Consider the following 24291-nt stretch of genomic DNA (forward strand, 5'->3'; position numbering starts at 1 on the left):
GTGACAGATCTAGGTGCTGCTGTAGGCTTTCCTTGGTTGGTGACAGATCTAGGTGCTGCTGTAGGCTTTCCTTGGTTGGTGACAGATCTAGGTGCTGCTGTAGGCTTTCCTTGGTTGGTGACAGATCTAGGTGCTGCTGTAGGCTTTCCTTGGTTGGTGACAGATCTAGGTGCTGCTGTAGGCTTTCCTTGGTTGGTGACAGATCTAGGTGCTGCTGTAGGCTTTCCTTGGTTGGTGACAGATCTAGGTGCTGCTGTAGGCTTTCCTTGGTTGGTGACAGATCTAGGTGCTGCTGTAGGCTTTCCTTGGTTGGTGACAGATCTAGGTGCTGCTGTAGGCTTTCCTTGGTTGGTGACAGATTTAGGTGCTGCTGTAGGCTTTCCTTGGTTGGTGACAGATCTAGGTGCTGCTGTAGGCTTTCCTTGGTTGGTGACAGATTTAGGTGCTGCTGTAGGCTTTCCTTGGTTGGTGACAGATTTAGGTGCTGCTGTAGGCTTTCCTTGGTTGGTGACAGATTTAGGTGCTGCTGTAGGCTTTCCTTGGTTGGTGACAGATCTAGGTGCTGCTGTAGGCTTTCCTTGGTTGGTGACAGATCTAGGTGCTGCTGTAGGCTTTCCTTGGTTGGGGATGGAAGCACCAGATCATCAGCAAACAGTAGACATTTGACTTCAGATTCTAGAAGGGTGAAGCCGGGTGCTGCAGACTGTTCTAGTGCCCTCGCCAATTCATTGATATATATGTTGAAGAGGGTGGGGCTTAAGCTGCATCCCTGTCTCACCCCCCGACCCTGTGGAAGGAAATGTGTGTGTGTTGCCATAGTGAAGGCGTAGACTCAGGTTTTATGGGTCTCTATGTTTTTGGTTGGACAAATTTCTTAATTTCTTTCGTAGGTTTTTGCGTTCTTCATCAAACCATTTGTCATTTTTGTTAATTGTCTAAGGTCTTGACATGTTTAAATTTGATAGGGAAGCTGAGAGGTCAAATATATTGTTTAGGTTTTCTACTGCAAGTTTACACCTTCACTATTACAGTGGAACATTTTGTCCAGGAAGTTGTGATCTGATAGGGGTGTCAGTGGACTGATCAGGAAGACCACAGACAGCCAGGTATAACCTGCCCTCTTCTCCTCTCTATCTACACCCCGGTCACTAAGTTCTTTCTTTCTGTCTCTAAGTTCTCTCTTCTCTCTCTTCTCTCTCTCTCTGTCTCTTCTCTCTCTCTCTTTCTCTCTCTCTTTCTCTCTCTCTCTAAGTTCTTTCTCTCTCTCTTTCTCTCTCTCTTTCTCTCTCTCTCTAAGTTCTCTCTCTCTCTCTCTAAGTTCTCTCTCTCTTCCTCTCTCTCTCTTTCTCTCTCTCTTTCTCTCTCTCTTTCTCTCTCTTTCTCTCTCTCTCTTCTCTCTCTAAGTTGCTCTCTCTCTGTGGTGTAAAGCCCCCTCTCTCTGTCTCTCTCTCTGTCTGTCTCTCTGTCTCTCTCTCTAAGTTTCTCTCTTCTCTCTCTCTCTCTTTCTCTCTCTCTTTCTCTCTCTTTCTCTCTCTTTCTCTCTCTCTAAGTTCATGGTTCTCTCTCTCTTTCTCCCGGTCTCTCTCTCTCTCTCTCATGGTTCTCTCTCTCTAAGTTCTCTCTCTCTTTCTCTCTCCTTTCTCTCTCTGGTTTCTCTCTCTCTCTCTCTCTACACCCCTCTCTCTCTCTCTCTCTCTCTTTCTCTCTCTCTAAGTTCTCTCTCTCTAAGTTCTCTCTCTCTCTTTCTTTCTCTCTCTCTCTCTCTCTCTCTTCACAGATCAGGAAGACCACAGCCAGCCAGGTGTAACGAGATGCTGCTGACCTACGACGTTAACACGTCATCGACCCTGACGTGATGGACGATGTCATGACGTCGCTGAGTGACACCAACTGGTCAGTGGAATCAGGAGACAGGAACTCAATTAGTCCACAGCGCTGCGTTACGATTCTCTAAGCCCCCCCTTCCCCAGGTGTCCATGTGCAACATCCCCGGTCACTAAGTTAACATGGTGTAAAGCCCCCTCTATCCTACACCCCGGTCACTAAGTTAACATGGTCTAAGCCCCCTCTATCCTACACCCCAGTCACTAAGTTAACATGGTGTAAAGCCCCCTCTATCCTACACCCCCGGTCACTAAGTTAACATGGTCTAAGCCCCTCTCTATCCTACACCCCGGTCACTAAGTTAACATGGTCTAAGCCCCTCTCTATCCTACACCCCCGGTCACTAAGTTAACATGGTCTAAGCCCCCCTCTATCCTACACCCCCGGTCACTAAGTTAACAGGGTCTAAGCCCCCTCTATCCTACACCCCGGTCACTAAGTTAACAGGGTCTAAGCCCCTCTCTATCCTACACTCCCGGTCACTAAGTTAACAGGGTCTAAGCCCCCTCTATCCTTCACCCCCGGTCACTAAGTTAACAGGGTCTAAGCCCCCTCTATCCTACACCCCGGTCACTAAGTTAACAGGGTCTAAGCCCCCTCTCCTATCCTACACTCCCGGTCACTAAGTTAACATGGTGTAAAGCCCCCTCTATCCTACACCCCGGTCACTAAGTTAACATGGTCTAAGCCCCCTCTATCCTACACCCCGGTCACTAAGTTAACATGGTCTAAGCCCCCTCTATCCTACACCCCCGGTCACTAAGTTAACATGGTGTAACAGGGTCTAAGCCCCCCTCTATCCTACACCCCGGTCACTAAGTTAACATGGTGTAACAGGGTCTAAGCCCCCCTCTATCCTACACCCCGGTCACTAAGTTAACAGGGTCTAACCCCCCCTAAGTTAACTATCCTACACCCACCCCGGTCACTAAGTTAACAGGGTCTAAGCCCCCCTCTATCCTACACCCCGGTCACTAAGTTAACAGGGTCTAAGCCCCCTCTATCCTACACCCCCGGTCACTAAGTTAACATGGTCTAAGCCCCTCTCTATCCTACACCCCGGTCACTAAGTTAACATGGTCTAAGCCCCCTCTATCCTTCACCCCGGACACTAAGTTAACAGGGTCTAAGCCCCCCTCTATCCTACACCCCTGGTCACTAAGTTAACATGGTGTAAAGCCCCCCTCTATCCTACACCCCTGGTCACTAAGTTAACATGGTGTAAAGCCCCCCTCTATCCTACACCCTGGTCACTAAGTTAACATGGTGTAAAGCCCCCTCTATCCTACACCCTGGTCACTAAGTTAACATGGTCTAAGCCCCTCTCTATCCTTCACCCCTGGTCACTAAGTTAACATGGTGTAAAACCCCCCTCTATCCTACACCCCTGGTCACTAAGTTAACATGGTCTAAGCCCCTCTCTATCCTACACCCCTGGTCACTAAGTTAACATGGTGTAAAGCCCCCTCTATCCTATACCCCGGTCACTAAGTTAACATGGTGTAAGCCCCCTCTATCCTATACCCCCGGTCACTAAGTTAACATGGTGTAACATGGTGTAAGCCCCCCTCTATCCTACACCCCGGTCACTACATGGTTAACAGGGTCACTAAGCCCCCTCTATCCTACACCCCCGGTCACTAAGTTAACATGGTGTAACAGGGTCTAAGCCCCCTCTATCCTACACCCCGGTCACTAAGTTAACATGGTGTAACAGGGTCTAAGCCCCCTATCTATCCTACACCCCCGGTCACTAAGTTAACATGGTCTAAGCCCCTCTCTATCCTACACCCCTGGTCACTAAGTTAACAGGGTCTAAGCCCCTCTCTATCCTACACCCCTGGTCACTAAGTTAACATGGTGTAAGCCCCCTCTATCCTACACCCCTGTCACTAAGTTAACATGGTGTAAAGCCCCCCTCTATCCTACACCCCGGTCACTAAGTTAACATGGTCTAAGCCCCCTCTATCCTACACCCCGGTCACTAAGTTAACAGGGTCTAAGCCCCCTCTATCCTACACCCCCGGTCACTAAGTTAACATGGTGTAACAGTCACTAAGTTAACATGGTGTATCCTTCACCCCGGTCACCCCCTCTATCCTACACCCCGGTCACTAAGTTAACAGGGTCTAAGCCCCCTCTATCCTACACCCCGGTCACTAAGTTAACATGGTGTAAAGCCCCCCTCTATCCTATACCCACTAAGTTCACTAAGTTAACATGGTCACAGCATTTTCTAGAGGAGTCAGTCCTACTGTAGGGTCAGTCCTACTGTAGGGTCAGTTCTACTGTAGGGTCGGTCCTACTGTAGGGTCAGTGTTACTGTAGGGTCGGTCCTACTGTAGGGTCATAGATACTGTAGGGTCAGTCCTACTGTAGGGTCATAGATACTGTAGTGTCAGTCCTACTGTAGGGTCAGTAGATACTGTAGGGTCAGTGTTACTGTAGGGTCAGTCCTACTGTAGGGTCAGTCCTACTCTAGGGTCAGTCCTACTGTAGGGTCAGTAGGGTCAGTCCTACTCTAGGGTCAGTCCTACTGTAGGGTCAGTAGTGTCAGTCCTACTCTAGGGTCAGTCCTACTGTAGGGTCAGTTCTACTGTAGGGTCGGTCCTACTGTAGGGTCGGTCCTGCTGTAGGGTCAGTAGGGTCAGTCCTGCTGTAGGGTCAGTAGGGTCAGTCCTGCTGTAGGGTCAGTAGGGTCAGTCCTGCTGTAGGGTCAGTAGGGTCAGTCCTGCTGTAGGGTCAGTAGGGTCAGTCCTATTGTAGGGTCAGTAGGGTCAGTCCTACTGTAGGGTCAGTCCTATTGTAGGGTCAGTAGGGTCAGTCCTACTGTATGGTCAGTAGGGTCAGTCCTACTGTAGGGTCAGTAGGCTCAGTTCTACTGTAGGGTCAGTCCTACTGTAGCGTCAGTCCTACTGTAGGGTCAGTAGGGTCAGTCCTACTGTAGCGTCAGTCCTACTGTAGGGTCAGTAGGGTCAGTCCTATTGTAGGGTCAGTAGGGTCAATAGGCTCAGTCCTACTGTAGGGCCAGTCCTACTGTAGCGTCAGTCCTACTGTAGGGTCAGTAGGGTCAGTCCTACTGTAGGGTCAGTCTATCGTCTTCACGTTGTCCTCTCTGTATCCTCTGGTTTTAGGGAGGAGGACGTCGCCACGGTGAGGACCCACAGAAACCAGCTCTGTGATTGGCTAGGAGTACAGAAGCCCCAGCTCGTTGCCAAGGTAACCATTTTGAGAACTGCTAATCAAAAAATCGTCGGTGTGTTTTTTTTGCGCGTGTGGATGGATGAATCAATGATTGAATACTTTATTAGCCTAAAGAAAACAGATGTCTGGTCCTTTATGCCGTAAGTCAAGTGCTGCTGCAGGTTGCAGAATAACATTCATATCAGGGTTGTAAATATAAAGAGGCTTGTCTGTCTGTTAGTGAGGTTGACTGTTCCTCATTAGACCCAGATGCTTGCCTTTCCTCTGCCTGCCAAACCTTCATTCACTTTACTATGGAATTAGTCGAGAACGAGGTCTGCTCCGATAAGAGAAAACCTTTCAAAGATATGACCTTCGACTATTTATCAGAGTAAGGACTTGATTTAGTTTGTCTATGAAAATAAACGACAATATTATCCACTTTTAGCTCCTTGACACACGTGATTAACTTCAATATTGTACTTATTCTCGTTCTTCTTTTTTTTACTCTGTTTTGTTCCATAGGGTTCTGTCCAGTAGGCCCGGGGGAAACTATTCTCAGTAGGAACTGAAGAACTGTAGCACAGGATCCTTCAGGATGGCATTCTGTGTGACGCATCACAAAGTACAGCCGCACTTCTAAAAGGTCACAGCCTTCAGTGATGTTCCAAGACCCACACACTTTGCTGCACTACATTCTAATTGGTGTGCTAGTATGGTCATGAAATGTATGGTCGTCTGGGATTCGTCTGTCTGTCTCTGTGTCTGTCGACTGAAAAAGTTTTTAAAAAGAACAAAAACAATCTGTCAATAAACAAACAGAAACTGCATCATGATTTTCCCGTTTCCAATTTATTCACTTTTTTTTAGAGGAAAAGATTGAGAAACACTGTCATGGCAGATTTAAGGAGAGAGGAGGGAGACCAGGAAAATAGGATGAGGAATAGAGGAGAGAGAGGAGGGAGACCAGGAAAATAGGATGAGGAATGAAAGAGAGAGGAGGGAGACCAGGAATATAGGATGAGGAATGAAGGAGAGAGAGGAGGGAGACCAGGAAAAAGGATAGGATGAGGGAGGAGGGAGACCAGGAAAATAGGATGAGGATGAGGAGGGAGGAGGGAGACCAGGAAAATAGGAGGATGAAGGAGAGGAGAGGGAGACCAGGAACAAAAATAGGATGAGGAATGAAAGAGAGAGAGGGAGGGAGAACAAGAATATAGGATGAGGACCAGGAGGGAAACAATAATATGAGGATGAGGATGAGGAATAGGGAGAACAAGAATATAGGATGAGAATGAAAAGAGGAGGGAGACCAGGAAAATAGGATGAGGAATGAAAGAGGAGGAATGAAAAAGAGGGAGACCAGGAAAATAGGATGAGGAATGAAAGAGGAGAGGGAGAACAGGAAAATAGGATGAGGAATGAAAGAGAGAATGAAAGAGGGAGAGAACAAGAATATAGGATGAGGAATGACAAAAGAGAGGAGAGGGAGACCAGGAAAATAGGATGAGGAATGAAAGAGAGAGAGGAGGGAGACAAGAATATAGGATGAGGAATGAGAAAGAGAGAGGAGGGAGAACAAGAATATAGGATGAGGAATGAAGAACAAGAGAGAGGAGGGAGAACAAGAAAATAGGATGAGGAATGAGAAAGAGAGGAGGGAGAACAAGAATATAGGATGAGGAATGAAAGAGAGGAGGGAACAAGAATATAGGATGAGGAATGAAAGAGAGAACAAGAATAGATGAGGGAGAACAAGAATATAGGATGAGGAATGAAAGAGAAAGAACAAGAATATAGGATGAGGGGAGAGGACAGGAGAATACAAGAATATAGGATGAGGAATGAAGGAGAGAGAGAACAAGAATATAGGATGAGGAATGAAAGAGAGGAGGGAGAACAAGAAATATAGGATGAGGAATGAGAAGGAGGGAGAACAAGAATATAGGATGAGGAATGAAAGAGGAGAGGAGAACAAGAATATAGGATGAGGAATGAAAGAGGAGGGAGAACAAGAAATATAGGATGAGGAATGAAAGAGAGGAGGGAGAACAAGAATATAGGATGAGGAATGAAAGAGAGGAGGGAGAACAAGAATATAGGATGAGGAATGAAAGAGAGGAGGGAGAACAAGAATATAGGATGAGGAATGAAAAAGGAGGGAGAACAAGAATATAGGATGAGGAATGAAAGAGGAGGGGGAGAACAAGAATATAGGATGAGGAATGAAAAGAGAGGAGGGAGAACAAGAATATAGGATGAGGAATGAAAGAGAGAGAGAACAAGAATATAGGATGAGGAATGAAAGAGAGGAGGAGAACAAGAATATAGGATGAGGAGGGAGGGAGAGAGAACAAGAATATAGGATGAGGAGGGAGGGAGAGAGAACAAGAATATAGGATGAGGAGGGAGGGAGAGAGAACAAGAATATAGGATGAGGAGGGAGAGGACAAGAATAAAGGATGAGGAGGGAGGGAGAGGACAAGAATATAGGATGAGAACAAGAGGAGGGGGAGAGGACAAGAATATAGGATGAGGAGGGACGGAGAGAACAAGAATATAGGATGAGGAGGGACGGAGAGAACAAGAATATAGGATGAGGAGGGAGGGAGAGGACAAGAATATAGGATGAGGAGGGACGGAGAGAACAAGAATATAGGATGAGGAGGGAGGGAGAGGAGATCCTAATAAAAAGAAAGTCTTTCAGCAGCCTTGCATTTCTGAGATAGCAGGGTGAGAGGGAATTTGCCTGTCAGCACATTTGATAGTGAGAATCTCTTCTCCCCCCCACTCTATCCCTCTCCCTTCTCCCCCCTATCCCCCTCTCCCTTCCCTCCCCCTCTATCCCCCTCCCGTCTCCCCCCCCCTACCCCCCTCCCGTCTCCCCCCCTCCCGTCTCCCTTCTCTCCCACCCTGTCTCCTCTATCCCCCTCCCGTCTCCTCCCCACCCCCCCTATCCCCCCCCCTCCCCCTCTCCCTTCTCTCCCACCCTGTCTCCTCTATCCCCCTCCCGTCTCCCCCCCCTCTATCCCCTCCCTCTCCCCCCTCTATCCCCCTCCCTTCTCTCCCACCCTGTCTCCTCTATCCCCCTCCCGTCTCCCCCCTCTATCCCCCCTCCCGTCTCCCCCCTGCTACACATTCCCAGTGATCTCCCTTCTCTCCCACCCTGTCTCCTCTGATCCCCCTCCGAGGAGTTTTCCTCCCCCAGGGACTATCCCCTCCCTCTCCCCCCCCCCTCTCCGTTCTCCCCCTCTATCCCCCTCCCTTCTCTCCCACCCTGTCTCCTTCTATCCCCCTCCCGTCTCCCCCTCTATCCCCCTCCCTTCTCTCCCACCCTAGTCTCCTCTATCCCCCTGGAATCTCTTCTCCCCCCACTCTATCCCTCTCCCTTCTCCCCCCACTCTATCCCTCTCCCTTCTCCCTCCCCTCTCCCCCCCCCTCTATCCCCCTCCCCAAAGTCTCCCCCCTCTATCCCCCTCCCGTCTCCCCCCTCCCCTCTCCCGTCTCTCCCACCCTGTCTCCTCTATCCCCCTGGAGTTTCTCCCACCCTGTCTCCTCTATCCCCCTGGAGTTTTCCCCCTATATTCCCCTCAGGGACATGGAGTTCTCCCCCCCCCCTAACTCCCTGGAGTCTCTCCCACCCTGTCTCCTGACAGGGACTATTTCCCCCCCCCGTCTCCCCCCTCTAGCAAACCCCCTCCAGTCTCCCCCCCCCCTCTCCGTCTCTCCCACCCTGTCTCCTCTACTCTGACATGCTACACATTCCGTAGTAGAGCAGTGATAATACCCATTAAATACCCATTAAATCTGTACCTTCTGTCATCCAATCTGAGCCTGGCCAGCTGTAGACACAAAGGAGTTTTCCCTCTGCTTATAGTTTCAACTGACAGGGACATGGAGTTTTCCCTCTCCTTATAGTTTCAACTGACAGGGACATGGAGTTTTCCCTCTGCTTATAGTTTCAACTGACAGGGACATGGAGTTTTCCCCTCCCTCTCCTATAGTTTCAACTGACAGGGACATGGAGTTTTCCCTCTGCTTATAGTTTCAACTGACAGGGACATGGAGTTTTCCCTCTCCTTATAGTTTCAACTGACAGGGACATGGAGTTTTCCTCTGCTTATAGTTTCAACTGACAGGGACATGGAGTTTTCCCTCTGCTTATAGTTTCAACTGACAGGGACATGGAGTTTTCCCTCTGTGTTTATAGTTTCAACTGACAGGGACATGGAGTTTTCCCTCTGCTTATAGTTTCAACTGACAGGGACATGGAGTTTCCCTCTGCTTAAAGTTTCAACTGACAGGGACATGGAGTTTTCCCTCTGTGTTTATAGTTTCAACTGACAGGGACATGGAGTTTTCCCTCTGTGCTTATAGTTTCAACTGACAGGGACATGGAGTTTTCCCTCTGTGCTTATAGTTTCAACTGACAGGGACATGGAGTTTTCCTCTGCCTAACTGACAGGGACATGGAGTTTTCCCTCTGTGCTTATAGTTTCAACTGACAGGGACATGGGTTTTCCCTCTGTGCTTATAGTTTCAACTGTTCCTCTTCATGGGACATGGAGTTCCAGCCCCTCTGCCTAACTGACAGGGACATTGAGGAGCTTGTGCACTACTAGCAAACGTCATCAGCAGTTACTTGTTGTGACAGGCTGCTCGTTGTTTTTAACCCAGGTTCTCTATCTGTGGAGGTTACATCACCAAATCAGGCTCTGTTGTCGTGTATGAGTCATTTAGAGGAGGGGGCTCATTTGTTGAGTCATTTACCAGGAGGTGGGGTGAGTCATTTAGAGGAGGGGGGGTGAGTGCCTTTGACTCCATTCAGTCCATAGCTTGTATCTGCTGTGTTTTTGTCATTCGGTATCTAGGTACTTGTTGTGACAGGCTGCTAGTTGTTGTGTCTTTGAACGCTAGCTGTCCTTGTACGTAGCAAAACAACAAACAGAATGTTTCTTTGATTGTATTTGATTTGGGTTTTAGGACATTTTGTCCATTTTGTTAGTGAGGTGTCCAGCCGGCCTCCGTTCCTCTTCATGATGTGTCATCAGTAACCAGTGAGGTGTCCAGCCGGCCTCCGTTCCTCTTCATGATGTGTCATCAGTAACCAGTGAGGTGTCCAGCCGGCCTCCATTCCTCTTCATGATGTGTCATCAGTAACCAGTGAGGTGTCCAGCCGGCCTCCATTCCTCTTCATGATGTGTCATCAGTAACCAGTGAGGTGTCCAGCCGGCCTCCGTTCCTCTTCATGATGTGTCATCAGTAACCAGTGAGGTGTCCAGTGTCCAGGCCTCCGTTCCTCTTCATGATGTGTCATCAGTAACCATTAACCAGTGAGGTGTCCAGCAGGCCTCCGTTCCTCTTCATGATGTGTCATCAGTAACCAGTGAGGTGTCCAGCCGGCCTCCGCCTCTTCATGATGTGTCATCAGTAACCAGTCGGCCTTCATGATGTGTCATCAGTAACCAGTGAGGTGTCCAGCCGGCCTCCGTTCCTCTTCATGATGTGTCATCAGTAACCAGTGAGGTGTCCAGCCGGCCTCCGTTCCTCTTCATGATGTGTCATCAGTAACCAGTGAGGTGTCCAGCCGGCCTCCGTTCCTCTTCATGATGTGTCATCAGTAACCAGTGAGGTGTCCAGCCGGCCTCCGTTCCTCTTCATGATGTGTCATCAGTAACCAGTGAGGTGTCCAGCCAGTAACCAGTGAGGTGTCGGCCTCCGTTCCTCTTCATGATGTGTCATCATTAACCAGTGAGGTGTCCAGCCGGCCTCCGTTCCTCTTCATGATGTGTCATCAGTAACCAGTGAGGTGTCCAGCCGGCCTCCGTTCCTCTTCATGATGTGTCATCAGTAACCAGTGAGGTGTCCAGCCGGCCTCCGTTCCTCTTCATGATGTGTCATCAGTAACCAGTGAGGTGTCCAGCCGGCCTCCGTTCCTCTTCATGATGTGTCATCAGTAACCAGTGAGGTGTCCAGCCGGCCTCCGTTCCTCTTCATGATGTGTCATCAGTAACCAGTGAGGTGTCCAGCCGGCCTCCGTTCCTCTTCATGATGTGTCATCAGTAACCAGTGAGGTGTCCAGCCGGCCTCCGTTCCTCTTCATGACGTGTCATCAGTAACCAGTGAGGTGTCCAGCCGGCCTCCGTTCCTCTTCATGACGTGTCATCAGTAACCAGTGAGGTGTCCAGCCGGCCTCCGTTCCTCTTCATGATGTGTCATCAGTAACCAGTGAGGTGTCCAGCCGGCCTCCGTTCCTCTTCATGATGTGTCATCAGTAACCAGTGAGGTGTCCAGCCGGCCTAACCGTTCCTCTTCATGATGTGTCATCATTAACCAGTGAGGTGTCCAGCCGGCCTCCGTTCCTCTTCATGATGTGTCATCAGTAACCAGTGAGGTGTCCAGCCGGCCTCCGTTCCTCTTCATGATGTGTTCAGTAACCTCTTCATGATGTGTCATCATTAACCAGTGAGGTGTCCAGCCGGCCTCCGTTCCTCTTCATGATGTCTCATCAGTAACCATTAACCAGTGAGGTGTCCAGCCGGCCTCCGTTCCTCTTCATGATGTGTCATCATTAACCAGTGAGGTGTCCAGCCGGCCTCCGTTCCTCTTCATGATGTCTCATCAGTAACCATTAACCAGTGAGGTGTCCAGCCGGCCTCCATTCCTCTTCATGTTGTGTCATCAGTAACCAGTGAGGAGTCCAGCCGGCCTCCGTTCCTCTTCATGATGTGTCATCAGTAACCAGTGAGGTGTCCAGCCGGCCTCCGTTCCTCTTCATGATGTGTCATCAGTAACCAGTGAGGTGTCCAGCCGGCCTCCGTTCCTCTTCATGATGTGTCATCAGTAACCAGTGAGGTGTCCAGCCGGCCTCCGTTCCTCTTCATGATGTGTCATCAGTAACCAGTGAGGTGTCCAGCCGGCCTCCGTTCCTCTTCATGATGTGTCATCAGTAACCAGTGAGGTGTCCAGCCGGCCTCCGTTCCTCTTCATGATGTCTCATCATTAACCAGTGAGGTGTCCAGCCGGCCTCCGTTCCTCTTCATGATGTGTCATCAGTAACCAGTGAGGTGTCCAGCCGGCCTCCGTTCCTCTTCATGATGTGTCATCAGTAACCAGTGTCCAGCCGGCCTCCGTTCCTCTTCATGGTGTCCAGCCGGCCTCCGTTCCTCTTCATGATGTGTCATCAGTAACCAGTGAGGTGTCCAGCCGGCCTCCGTTCCTCTTCATGATGTGTCATCAGTAACCAGTGAGGTGTCCAGCCGGCCTCCGTTCCTCTTCATGATGTGTCATCATTAACCAGTGAGGTGTCCAGCCGGCCTCCGTTCCTCTTCATGATGTGTCATCAGTAACCAGTGAGGTGTCCAGCCGGCCTCCGTTCCTCTTCATGATGTGTCATCAGTAACCAGTGAGGTGTCCAGCCGGCCTCCGTTCCTCTTCATGATGTGTCATCAGTAACCAGTGAGGTGTCCAGCCGGCCTCCGTTCCTCTTCATGATGTGTCATCAGTAACCAGTGAGGTGTCCAGCCGGCCTCCGTTCCTCTTCATGATGTGTCATCAGTAACCAGTGAGGTGTCCAGCCGGCTTCCGTTCCTCTTCATGATGTGTCATCAGTAACCAGTGAGGTGTCCAGCCGGCCTCCGTTCCTCTTCATGACGTCTCATCAGTAACCAGTGAGGTGTCCAGCCGGCCTCCGTTCCTCTTCATGACGTGTCATCAGTAACCATTAACCAGTGAGGTGTCCAGCCGGCCTCCGTTCCTCTTCATGATGTGTCATCAGTAACCAGTGAGGTGTCCAGCCGGCCTCCGTTCCTCTTCATGATGTGTCATCAGTAACCAGTGAGGTGTCCAGCCGGCCTCCGTTCCTCTTCATGATGTGTCATCATTAACCAGTGAGGTGTCCAGCCGGCCTCCGTTCCTCTTCATGATGTCTCATCAGTAACCATTAACCAGTGAGGTGTCCAGCCGGCCTCCGTTCCTCTTCATGATGTGTCATCATTAACCAGTGAGGTGTCCAGCCGGCCTCCGTTCCTCTTCATGATGTCTCATCAGTAACCATTAACCAGTGAGGTGTCCAGCCGGCCTCCATTCCTCTTCATGTTGTGTCATCAGTAACCAGTGAGGAGTCCAGCCGGCCTCCGTTCCTCTTCATGATGTGTCATCAGTAACCAGTGAGGTGTCCAGCCGGCCTCCGTTCCTCTTCATGATGTGTCATCAGTAACCAGTGAGGTGTCCAGCCGGCCTCCGTTCCTCTTCATGATGTGTCATCAGTAACCAGTGAGGTGTCCAGCCGGCCTCCGTTCCTCTTCATGATGTGTCATCAGTAACCAGTGAGGTGTCCAGCCGGCCTCCGTTCCTCTTCATGATGTGTCATCAGTAACCAGTGAGGTGTCCAGCCGGCCTCCGTTCCTCTTCATGATGTCTCATCATTAACCAGTGAGGTGTCCAGCCGGCCTCCGTTCCTCTTCATGATGTGTCATCAGTAACCAGTGAGGTGTCCAGCCGGCCTCCGTTCCTCTTCATGATGTGTCATCAGTAACCAGTGAGGTGTCCAGCCGGCCTCCGTTCCTCTTCATGATGTGTCATCAGTAACCAGTGAGGTGTCCAGCCGGCCTCCGTTCCTCTTCATGATGTGATCATTAACCAGTGAGGTGTCCAGCCGGCCTCCGTTCCTCTTCATGATGTCTCATCAGTAACCATTAACCAGTGAGGTGTCCAGCCGGCCTCCGTTCCTCTTCATGATGTGTCATCATTAACCAGTGAGGTGTCCAGCCGGCCTCCGTTCCTCTTCATGATGTCTCATCAGTAACCATTAACCAGTGAGGTGTCCAGCCGGCCTCCATTCCTCTTCATGTTGTGTCATCAGTAACCAGTGAGGAGTCCAGCCGGCCTCCGTTCCTCTTCATGATGTGTCATCAGTAACCAGTGAGGTGTCCAGCCGGCCTCCGTTCCTCTTCATGATGTGTCATCAGTAACCAGTGAGGTGTCCAGCCGGCCTCCGTTCCTCTTCATGATGTGTCATCAGTAACCAGTGAGGTGTCCAGCCGGCCTCCGTTCCTCTTCATGATGTGTCATCAGTAACCAGTGAGGTGTCCAGCCGGCCTCCGTTCCTCTTCATGATGTGTCATCAGTAACCAGTGAGGTGTCCAGCCGGCCTCCGTTCCTCTTCATGATGTCTCATCATTAACCAGTGAGGTGTCCAGCCGGCCTCCGTTCCTCTTCATGATGTGTCATCAGTAACCAGTGAGGTGTCCAGCCGGCCTCCGTTCCTCTTCATGATGTGTCATCAGTAACCAGTGAGGTGTCCAGCCGGCCTCCGTTCCTCTTCATGATGTGTCATCAGTAACCAGTGAGGTGTCCAGCCGGCCTCCGTTCCTCTTCATGATGTGTCATCAGTAACCAGTGAGGTGTCCAGCCGGCCTCCGTTCCTCTTCATGACGTCTCATCAGTAACCAGTGAGGTGTCCAGCCGGCCTCCGTTCCTCTTCATGACGTGTCATCAGTAACCATTAACCAGTGAGGTGTCCAGCCGGCCTCCATTCCTCTTCATGATGTGTCATCAGTAACCAGTGAGGTGTCCAGCCGGCCTCAGTAACCAGTGAGGTGTCCAGCCGGCCTCAGTAACCAGTGAGGTGTCCAGCCGGCCTCAGTAACCAGTGAGGTGTCCAGCAGGCCTCAGTAACCAGTGAGTTGTTTACCCTCAGACAGCCACTAAAGAAGTAGTCATTTAGTCTTTCGTTGTCAGTTTGGGTTCCATGCCTGTTTGCCCTGGTTAATTACGTCCTCTCTGCTTGGCCGGTAGAGGTCAGGGGTTAGACGGGATGACCTGTGACCTTCCTCTGGCCCCTCTGAGTAGTGTCTAGGGGGGTAGCTTGGTAGAACGTCAACATCCCAAGCCTTCAGTATAGAATATACCCAGTGGTGAGGATAATGGTCAGCCGTGGGTACAGCTGGGCTGGAAGGCATGTCTGGGAGTGTTCCACCCCTCCACCGTGTGTGTGTGTGTGTGTGTGTGTGTGTGTGTGTGTGTGTGTGTGTGTGTGTGTGTGTGTGTGTGTGTGTGTGTGTGTGTGTGTGTGTGTGTGTGTGTGTGTGTGTGTGTGTGTGTGTGTGTGTGTGTGTGTGTGTGTGTGTGTGCGTGTGTTTCCCTGTGCAGCTCTACTTTCCCTGGGCTCAGCCATTCTCTCCCCAGCTGACTGTTCAGCTGTCACTAGCACTTGTCCTCTGACGAACTGTTGTCACAACACACACACTAATGCTCCACACCACACCACACACACACTACTGCCAAAACACCTAATGGTTACACATGGACACAACACACACACACTAATGCTCCACACCACACCACACACACACTAATGCTCCACACCACACACACACTAATGCTCCACACCACACACACACACTAATGCTCCACACCACACCACACACACACACTAATGCTCCACACCACACCACACACACACACTAATGCTCCACACCACACCACACACACACACTAATGCTCCACACCACACCACACACACACACTAATGCTCCACACCACACACACACTAATGCTCCACACCACACCACACACACACACTAATGCTCCACAACACACACACACTAATGCTCCACACCACACACACACTAATGCTCCACACCACACAACACACACACACTAATGCTCCACACCACACACACACTAATGCTCCACACCACACAACACACACACACTAATGCTCCACACCACACACACACACTAATGCTCCACACCACACCACACACACACACTAATGCTCCACACCACACCACACACACTAATGCTCCACACCACACCACACACACACACACTAATGCTCCACACCACACACACACTAATACTCCACACACACATTTACATTTACATTTACATTTAAGTCATTTAGCAGACGCTCTTATCCAGAGCGACTTACAAATTGGTGCATTCACCTTATGACATCCAGTGGAACAGTCACTTTACAATAGTGCATCTAAATCTTAAAGGGGGGGGGTGAGAGGGATTACTTATCCTATCCTAGGTATTCCTTAAAGAGGTGGGGTTTCAGGTGTCTCCGGAAGGTGGTGATTGACTCCGCTGTCCTGGCGTCGTGAGGGAGTTTGTTCCACCATCGGGGGGCCAGAGCAGCGAACAGTTTTGACTGGGCTGAGCGGGAGCTGTACGTCCTCAGTGGTAGGGAGGCGAGCAGGCCAGAGGTGGATGAACGCAGTGCCCTTGTTTGGGTGTAGGGCCTGATCAGAGCCTGGAGGTACTGAGGTGCCGTTCCCCTCACAGCTCCGTAGGCAAGCACCATGGTCTTGTAGGGGATGCGAGCTTCAACTGGAAGCCAGTGGAGAGAACGGAGGAGCGGGGTGACGTGAGAGAACTTGGGAAGGTTGAACACCAGACGGGCTGCGGCGTTCTGGATGAGTTGAAGGGGTTTAATGGCACAGGCAGGGAGCCCAGCCAACAGCGAGTTGCAGTAATCCAGACGGGAGATGACAAGTGCCTGGATTAGGACCTGCGCGGCTTCCTGTGTGAGGCAGGGTCGTACTCTGCGGATGTTGTAGAGCATGAACCTACAGGAACGGGCCACCGCCTTGATGTTGGTTGAGAACGACAGGGTGTTGTCCAGGATCACGCCAAGGTTCTTAGCGCTCTGGGAGGAGGACACAATGGAGTTGTCAACCGTGATGGCGAGATCATGGAACGGGCAGTCCTTCCCCGGGAGGAAGAGCAGCTCCGTCTTGCCGAGGTTCAGCTTGAGGTGGTGATCCGTCATCCACACTGATATGTCTGCCAGACATGCAGAGATGCGATTCGCCACCTGGTCATCAGAAGGGGGAAAGGAGAAGATTAATTGTGTGTCGTCTGCATAGCAATGATAGGAGAGACCATGTGAGGTTATAACAGAGCCAAGTGACTTGGTGTATAGCGAGAATAGGAGAGGGCCTAGAACAGAGCCCTGGGGGACACCAGTGGTGAGAGCGCGTGGTGAGGAGACAGATTCTCGCCACGCCACCTGGTAGGAGCGACCTGTCAGGTAGGACGCAATCCAAGCGTGGGCCGCGCCGGAGATGCCCGACTCGGAGAGGGTGGAGAGGAGGATCTGATGGTTCACAGTATCGAAGGCAGCCGATAGATCTAGAAGGATGAGAGCAGAGGAGAGAGAGTTAGCTTTAGCAGTGCGGAGCGCCTCCGTGATACAGAGGAGAGCAGTCTCAGTTGAATGACTAGTCTTGAAACCTGACTGATTTGGATCAAGAAGGTCATTCAGAGAGAGATAGCGGGAGAGCTGGCCAAGGACGGCACGTTCAAGAGTTTTGGAGAGAAAAGAAAGAAGGGATACTGGTCTGTAATTGTTGACATCGGAGGGATCGAGTGTAGGTTTTTTCAGAAGGGGTGCAACTCTCGCTCTCTTGAAGACGGAAGGGACGTAGCCAGCGGTCAGGGATGAGTTGATGAGCGAGGTGAGGTAAGGGAGAAGGTCTCCGGAAATGGTCTGGAGAAGAGAGGAGGGGATAGGGTCAAGCGGGCAGGTTGTTGGGCGGCCGGCCGTCATAAGACGCGAGATTTCATCTGGAGAGAGAGGGGAGAAAGAGGTCAGAGCACAGGGTAGGGCAGTGTGAGCAGAACCAGCGGTGTCGTTTGACTTAGCAAACGAGGATCGGATGTCGTCGACCTTCTTTTCAAAATGGTTGACGAAGTCATCTGCAGAGAGGGAGGAGGGGGGGAGGAGGATTCAGGAGGGAGGAGAAGGTGGCAAAGAGCTACCTAGGGTTAGAGGCAGATGCTTGGAATTTAGAGTGTTAGAAAGTGGCTTTAGCAGCAGAGACAGAGGAGGAAAATGTAGAGAGGAGGGAGTGAATGGATGCCAGGTCCACAGGGAGGCGAGTTTTCCTCCATTTCCGCTCGGCTGCCCGGAGCCCTGTTCTGTGAGCTCGCAATGAGTCATCGAGCCACGGAGCGGGAGGGGAGGACGGAGCCGGCCTGGAGGATAGGGGACATAGAGAGTCAAAGGATGCAGAGAGGGAGGAGAGGAGGGTTGAGGAGGCAGGGTCAGGAGATAGGTTGGAGAAGGTTTGAGCAGAGGGAAGAGATGATAGGATGGAAGAGGAGAGAGTAGCGGGGAGAGAGAGCGAAGGTTGGGACGGCGCGATACCATCCGAGTAGGGGCAGTGTTGGATGAGAGCGAGAGGGAAAAGGATACAAGGTAGTGGTCGGAGACTTGGAGGGGAGTTGCAATGAGGTTAGTGGAAGAACAGCATCTAGTAAAGATGAGGTCGAGCGTATTGCCTGCCTTGTGAGTAGGGGGGAAGGTGAGAGGGTGAGGTCAAAAGAGGAGAGGAGTGGAAAGAAGGAGGCAGAGAGGAATGAGTCAAAGGTAGACGTGGGGAGGTTAAAGTCGCCCAGAACTGTGAGAGGTGAGCCGTCCTCAGGAAAGGAGCTTATCAAGGCATCAAGCTCATTGATGAACTCTCAGAGGGAACGTGGAGGGCGATAAATGATAAGGATGTTAAGCTTGAAAGGGCTGGTAACTGTGACAGCATGGAATTCAAAGGAGGCGATAGACAGATGGGTAAGGGGAGAAAGAGAGAATGACCACTTGGGAGAGATGAGGATCCCGGTGCCACCACCCCGCTGACCAGAAGCTCTCGGGGTGTGCGAGAACACGTGGGCGGACGAAGAGAGAGCAGTAGGAGTAGCAGTGTTGTCTGTGGTGATCCATGTTTCCGTCAGTGCCAAGAAGTCGAGGGACTGGAGGGAGGCATAGGCTGAGATGAACTCTGCCTTGTTGACCGCAGATCGGCAGTTCCAGAGGCTACCGGAGACCTGGAACTCCACGTGGGTCGTGCGCGCTGGGACCACCAGATTAGGGTGGCCGCGGCCACGCGGTGTGGAGCGTTTGTATGGTCTGTGCAGAGAGGAGAGAACAGGGATAAACAGACACATAGTTGACAGGCTACAGAAGAGGCTACGCTAATGCAAAGGAGATTGGAATGACAAGTGGACTACACGTCTCGAATGTTCAGAAAGTTAAGCTGACGTAGCAAGAATCTTATTGACTAAAATGGTTAAAATGATACAGTACTGCTGAAGTAGGCTAGCTGGCAGTGGGTGCGTTGTTGACACTACACTAATCAAGTCGTTCCGTTGAGTGTAATAGTTTCTGCAGTGCTGCTATTCGGGGGCTAGCTGGCTAGCTAGCAGTGTTGTTTACGTTACGTTGCGTTAAAAGAACGACAATAGCTGGCTAGCTAACCTAGAAAATCGCTCTAGACTACACAATTATCTTTGATACAAAGACGGCTATGTAGCTAGCTATGTAGCTAGCTACGATCAAACAAATCAAACCGTTGTACTGTAATGAAATGAAATGAAAATGTGATACTACCTGTGAATGCGACCGGGTTGTGAGTCTATTCGGTAGACGTTGGCTAGCTGTTGGCTAGCTGTCGGCTAGCTGTTGGCTAGCTGTTGGCTAGCTAGCAGAGTCTCCTACGTTAAGGATGACAAATAGCTGGATAGCTAACCTCGGTAAATTAAGATAATCACTCTAAGACTACACACTCTAAACTACACAATTATCTTGGATACGAAGACAGCAAAGACAGCTATGTAGCTAGCTAACACTACACTAATCAAGTCGTTCAGTTGAGTGTAATAGTTTCTCCAGTGCAGCTAATCAGTGGACGTTAGCTAGCTGGCTAGTGAAGACTACGTTAGGACGGCGAAATACGATAATTACGCAATTATCTTTGATACAAAGATGGCTATGTAGCTAGCTAAAAAGAAATTGCTAAGATTAGACAAATCAAACCGTTGTGCTATAATGAAATGTAATGAAATGTAATGAAAAAGTTATACTACCTGCGGGAGCGAAGTGCCGATGCGACCACTCGCTCCAACCCAGAAGTAATGCTCCACACCACACACACACTAATGCTCCACAACACACACTAATGCTCCACACCACACACACACACTAATGCTCCACACCACACACACACTAATGCTCCACACCACACACACACACTAATGCTCCACACCACACACACACACTAATGCTCCACACCACACACACACACTAATACTCCACACACACTAATGCTCCACACCACACCACACATACTACTGCTCCACACCACACACACACTAATGCTCCACACCACACACACACTAATGCTCCACACCACACCACACACACTAATGCTCCACACCACACACACACACTAATGCTCCACACCACACCACACACACACACACACTAATGCTCCACACCCCCCACACACTAATGCTCCACACCCCCCCCACACACTAATGCTCCACACCACACACACACACTAATGCTCCACACCACACACACACACTAATACTCCACACCACACACACACACTAATGCTCCACACCCCCCCACACACTAATGCTCCACACCACACACACACACTACTGCTCCACACCCCCCACACACTACTGCCTAAACCCCAATGGTTACACATGGACACAACACCACCCACAGTGGTGTGAAGTACTTAAGTAAAAATACTTTTAATTACTACTTAAGTCGTTTTTGGGGGAATCTGTACTTTACAATTTATATTTTGGACAACTTTCACTCCACTACATTCCTAAAGAAAATAATGTACTTTTTACTCCATACATTTTCCCTGACATCAAAAAGTACTCGTTACATTCTGAATGCTTAGCAGGACAGGAAAATTATCCAATTTATGTATTTATCAACAGAACATCCCTGGTCATCGCTACTGCCTCTGATCTGGTAGACTCACTAAACAGAGAACCTCCCTGGTCATCCCTACTGCCTCTGATCTGGTGGACTCTCTAAACAGAGAACATCCCTGGCCATCCTTACTGCCTCTGATCTGGCGGACTCACTAAACAGAGAACATCCCTGGTCATCCCTACTGCCTCTGATCTGGTGGACTCACTAAACAGAGAACATCCCTGGTCATCCCTACTGCCTCTGATCTAGCGGACTCACTAAACACAATGCTTAGTATGTAAATGATGTTGTGTTGGAGTGAGCCCCTGGCTATCAATAATAAAATGAATTGTGTCGTCTGCTTTGCTTAATATAAGGAATATGAAATGATTTAGACTTTTTTACTTTTGATACTATATATGTAAAACCAAATACTTTTAGACTTTTACTCAAGTAGTGTTTTACTGGGTGACTTTTACTCAAGTAGTGTTTTACTGGGTGACTTTTACTCAAGTAGTGTTTTACTGGGTGACTTTTATTCAAGTAGTGTTTTACTGGGTGACTTTTACTCAAGTAGTGTTTTACTGGGTGACTTTTACTCAAGTAGTGTTTTACTGGGTGACTTTTTTCACTTATACCCCTGCACCCCCCCTCCTCTTCCTACCCCTATTCCCCCCCCTCTTCCTACCCCTGTCCCCCCTCCTCTTCCTACCCCTGTCCCCCCTCCTCTTCCTACCCCTGCCCCCCTCCTCTTCCTACCCCTGCCCCCCCTCCGTTTCCACCCCATCTTGTCTTCCTCTTCCTACCCCTGCCCCCCTCCTCTTCCTACCCCTGCCCCCCTCCTCTTCCTACCCCTGTCCCCCCCTCCTCTTCCTACCCCTGCCCCCCCCTCCTCTTCCTACCCCTGCCCCCCCCTCCGTTTCACCCCATCTTGTCTTCCTCTTCCTACCCCTGTCCCCCCCCTCTTCCTACCCCTGCCCCCCCCTCCGTTTCACCCCATCTTGTCTTCCTCTTCCTACCCCTGCCCCCTCCTCTTCCTACCCCTGCCCCCCCCTCTTCCTACCCCTGCCCCCCTCCGTTTCACCCCATCTTGTCTTCCTCTTCCTACCCCTGCCCCCCTCCGTTTCACCCCATCTTGTCTTCCTCTTCCTACCCCTGCCCCCCCCCGTTTCACCCCATCTTGTCTTCCTCTTCCTACCCCTGCCCCCCTCCATTCCCCCCATCTTGTCTTCCTCTTCCTACCCCTGCCCCCCTCCTCTTCCTAACCCTGCACCCCCTCCATTCCCCCATCTTGCCTTCCTCTTCCTACCCCTGCCCCCCTCCATTCCCCCATCTTGTCTTCCTCTTCCTACCCCTGCCCCCCTCCTCTTCCTACCCCTGCCCCCCTCCGTTTCACCCCATCTTGTCTTCCTCTTCCTATCCCTGCCCCCCTCCGTTTCACCCCATCTTGTCTTCCTCTTCCTACCCCTGCCCCCCTCCTCCTCCTACCCCTGCCCCCCTCCGTTTCACCCCATCTTGTCTTCCTCTTCCTACCCCTGCCCCCCCTCTTCCTACCCCTGCCCCCTCTTCCTACCCCTGCCCCCCTCCGTTTCACCCCATCTTGTCTTCCTCTTCCTACCCCTGCCCCCCCTCCATTCCCCCCATCTTGTCTTCCTCTTCCTACCCCTGTCATCTATATCTCTGTCTGTATTTATATGGTTATATCCAGAATGCATCTCCTCTCTCTTTCTGAAAGACGTGACATAGGGTCAGGGGTCGGCGGGGGGGGTCAGTCTGGTTGCTATGACAACATCCCACGGTGACACAAAGCTCATTGGACTGTGCAAACAGCCGATCCCGATCCAGGGTCTCACCCTGACACTGAGTGAAGTAGTCTGCAGGGGGGGGGGGCGGTGCTCTCCCTTGGTTACGGGGTCTTTAGTTACAGTCAGACAACAGGGTTGTGATTAATGATAGGATGTATTGAACTCAAACACAAACACAAGGCATTCAAACCCCGTTATGATAATATACAGCTTTCAGTTCCGTTTTTCCACCATGTCTTGTCTCAGTCAATGTGACCGTGATGATGAGTATGAGAGAAAGATGCCAAAAACTCAGAGATAAGAGGAAGTGCGAGATGTGAGAGGAGGGATGAAAAACAGCCAGGGGAGGCTGAGCTGGCCAGCTGGAAGGAGTGGGATGAATTTGAAACCAAAGTTCGACCCTCACACAGTCCAAAACTCAGAGTGCATGGTTTACACTATTCATAACCAGGCCACTGAAGGACATCATATGGTTTACACTGTTCATAACCAGGCCACTGAAGGACATCGCATGGTTTACACTGTTCATAACCAGGCCACTGAAGGACATCATATGGTTTACACTGTTCATAACCAGGCCACTGAAGGACATCGCATGGTTTACACTGTTCATAACCAGGCCACTGAAGGACATCGCATGGTTTACACTGTTCATAACCAGGCCACTGAAGGACATCGCATGGTTTACACTGTTCATAACCAGGCCACTGAAGGACATCGCATGGTTTACACTGTTCATAACCAGGCCACTGAAGGACATCATATGGTTTACACTGTTCATAACCAGGCCACTGAAGGACATCGCATGGTTTACACTGTTCATACACCAGGCCACTGAAGGACATCTCATGGACTGTTCATAACCAGGCCACTGAAGACATCAATGGTTTACAATACACCAGCCAAGCCTCACTATAATACACAGACCAACAATACACCAGCCAAACCTCACTATAATACACAGACCAACAATACACCAGCCAAACCTCACTATAATACAGACCAAGACCAGCCAAACAATACACAGACCAACAACAGCCAAACCTCACTATAATACACAGACCAACAATACACCAGCCAAACCTCACTATAATACACAGACCAACAATACACCAGCCAAACCTCACTATAATACACAGACCAACAATACACCAGCCAAACCTCACTATAATACACAGACCAACAATACACCAGCCAAACCTCACTATAATACACAGACCAACAATACACCAGCCAAACCTCACTATAATACACAGACCAACAATACACCAGCCAAACCTCACTATAATACACAGACCAACAATACACCAGCCAAACCTCACTATAATACACAGACCAACAATACACCAGCCAAACCTCACTATAATACACAGACCAACAATACACCAGCCAAACCTCACTATAATACACAGACCAACAATACACCAGCCAAACCTCACTATAATACACAGACCAACAATACACCAGCCAAACCTCACTATAATACACAGACCAACAATACACCAGCCAAACCTCACTATAATACACAGACCAACAATACACCAGCCAAACCTCACTATAATACACAGACCAACAATACACCAGCCAAACCTCACTATAATACACAGACCAACAATACACCAGCCAAACCTCACTATAATACACAGACCAACAATACACCAGCCAAACCTCACTATAATACACAGACCAACAATA

The 24291-nt window shown here is 50.2% G+C and overlaps 1 pseudogene; it reads left to right on the forward strand.

The window, feature by feature from the left end:
* LOC124018251 overlaps positions 1 to 5903 on the forward strand; it is a 150955-nt pseudogene extending 145052 nt beyond the window's left edge.
* The last annotated feature ends 18388 nt before the right edge of the window (positions 5904 to 24291 follow it).

This window comes from Oncorhynchus gorbuscha, unplaced genomic scaffold, assembly GCF_021184085.1.
Source record: "Oncorhynchus gorbuscha isolate QuinsamMale2020 ecotype Even-year unplaced genomic scaffold, OgorEven_v1.0 Un_scaffold_454, whole genome shotgun sequence".
Lineage (NCBI taxonomy): Eukaryota > Metazoa > Chordata > Actinopteri > Salmoniformes > Salmonidae > Oncorhynchus > Oncorhynchus gorbuscha.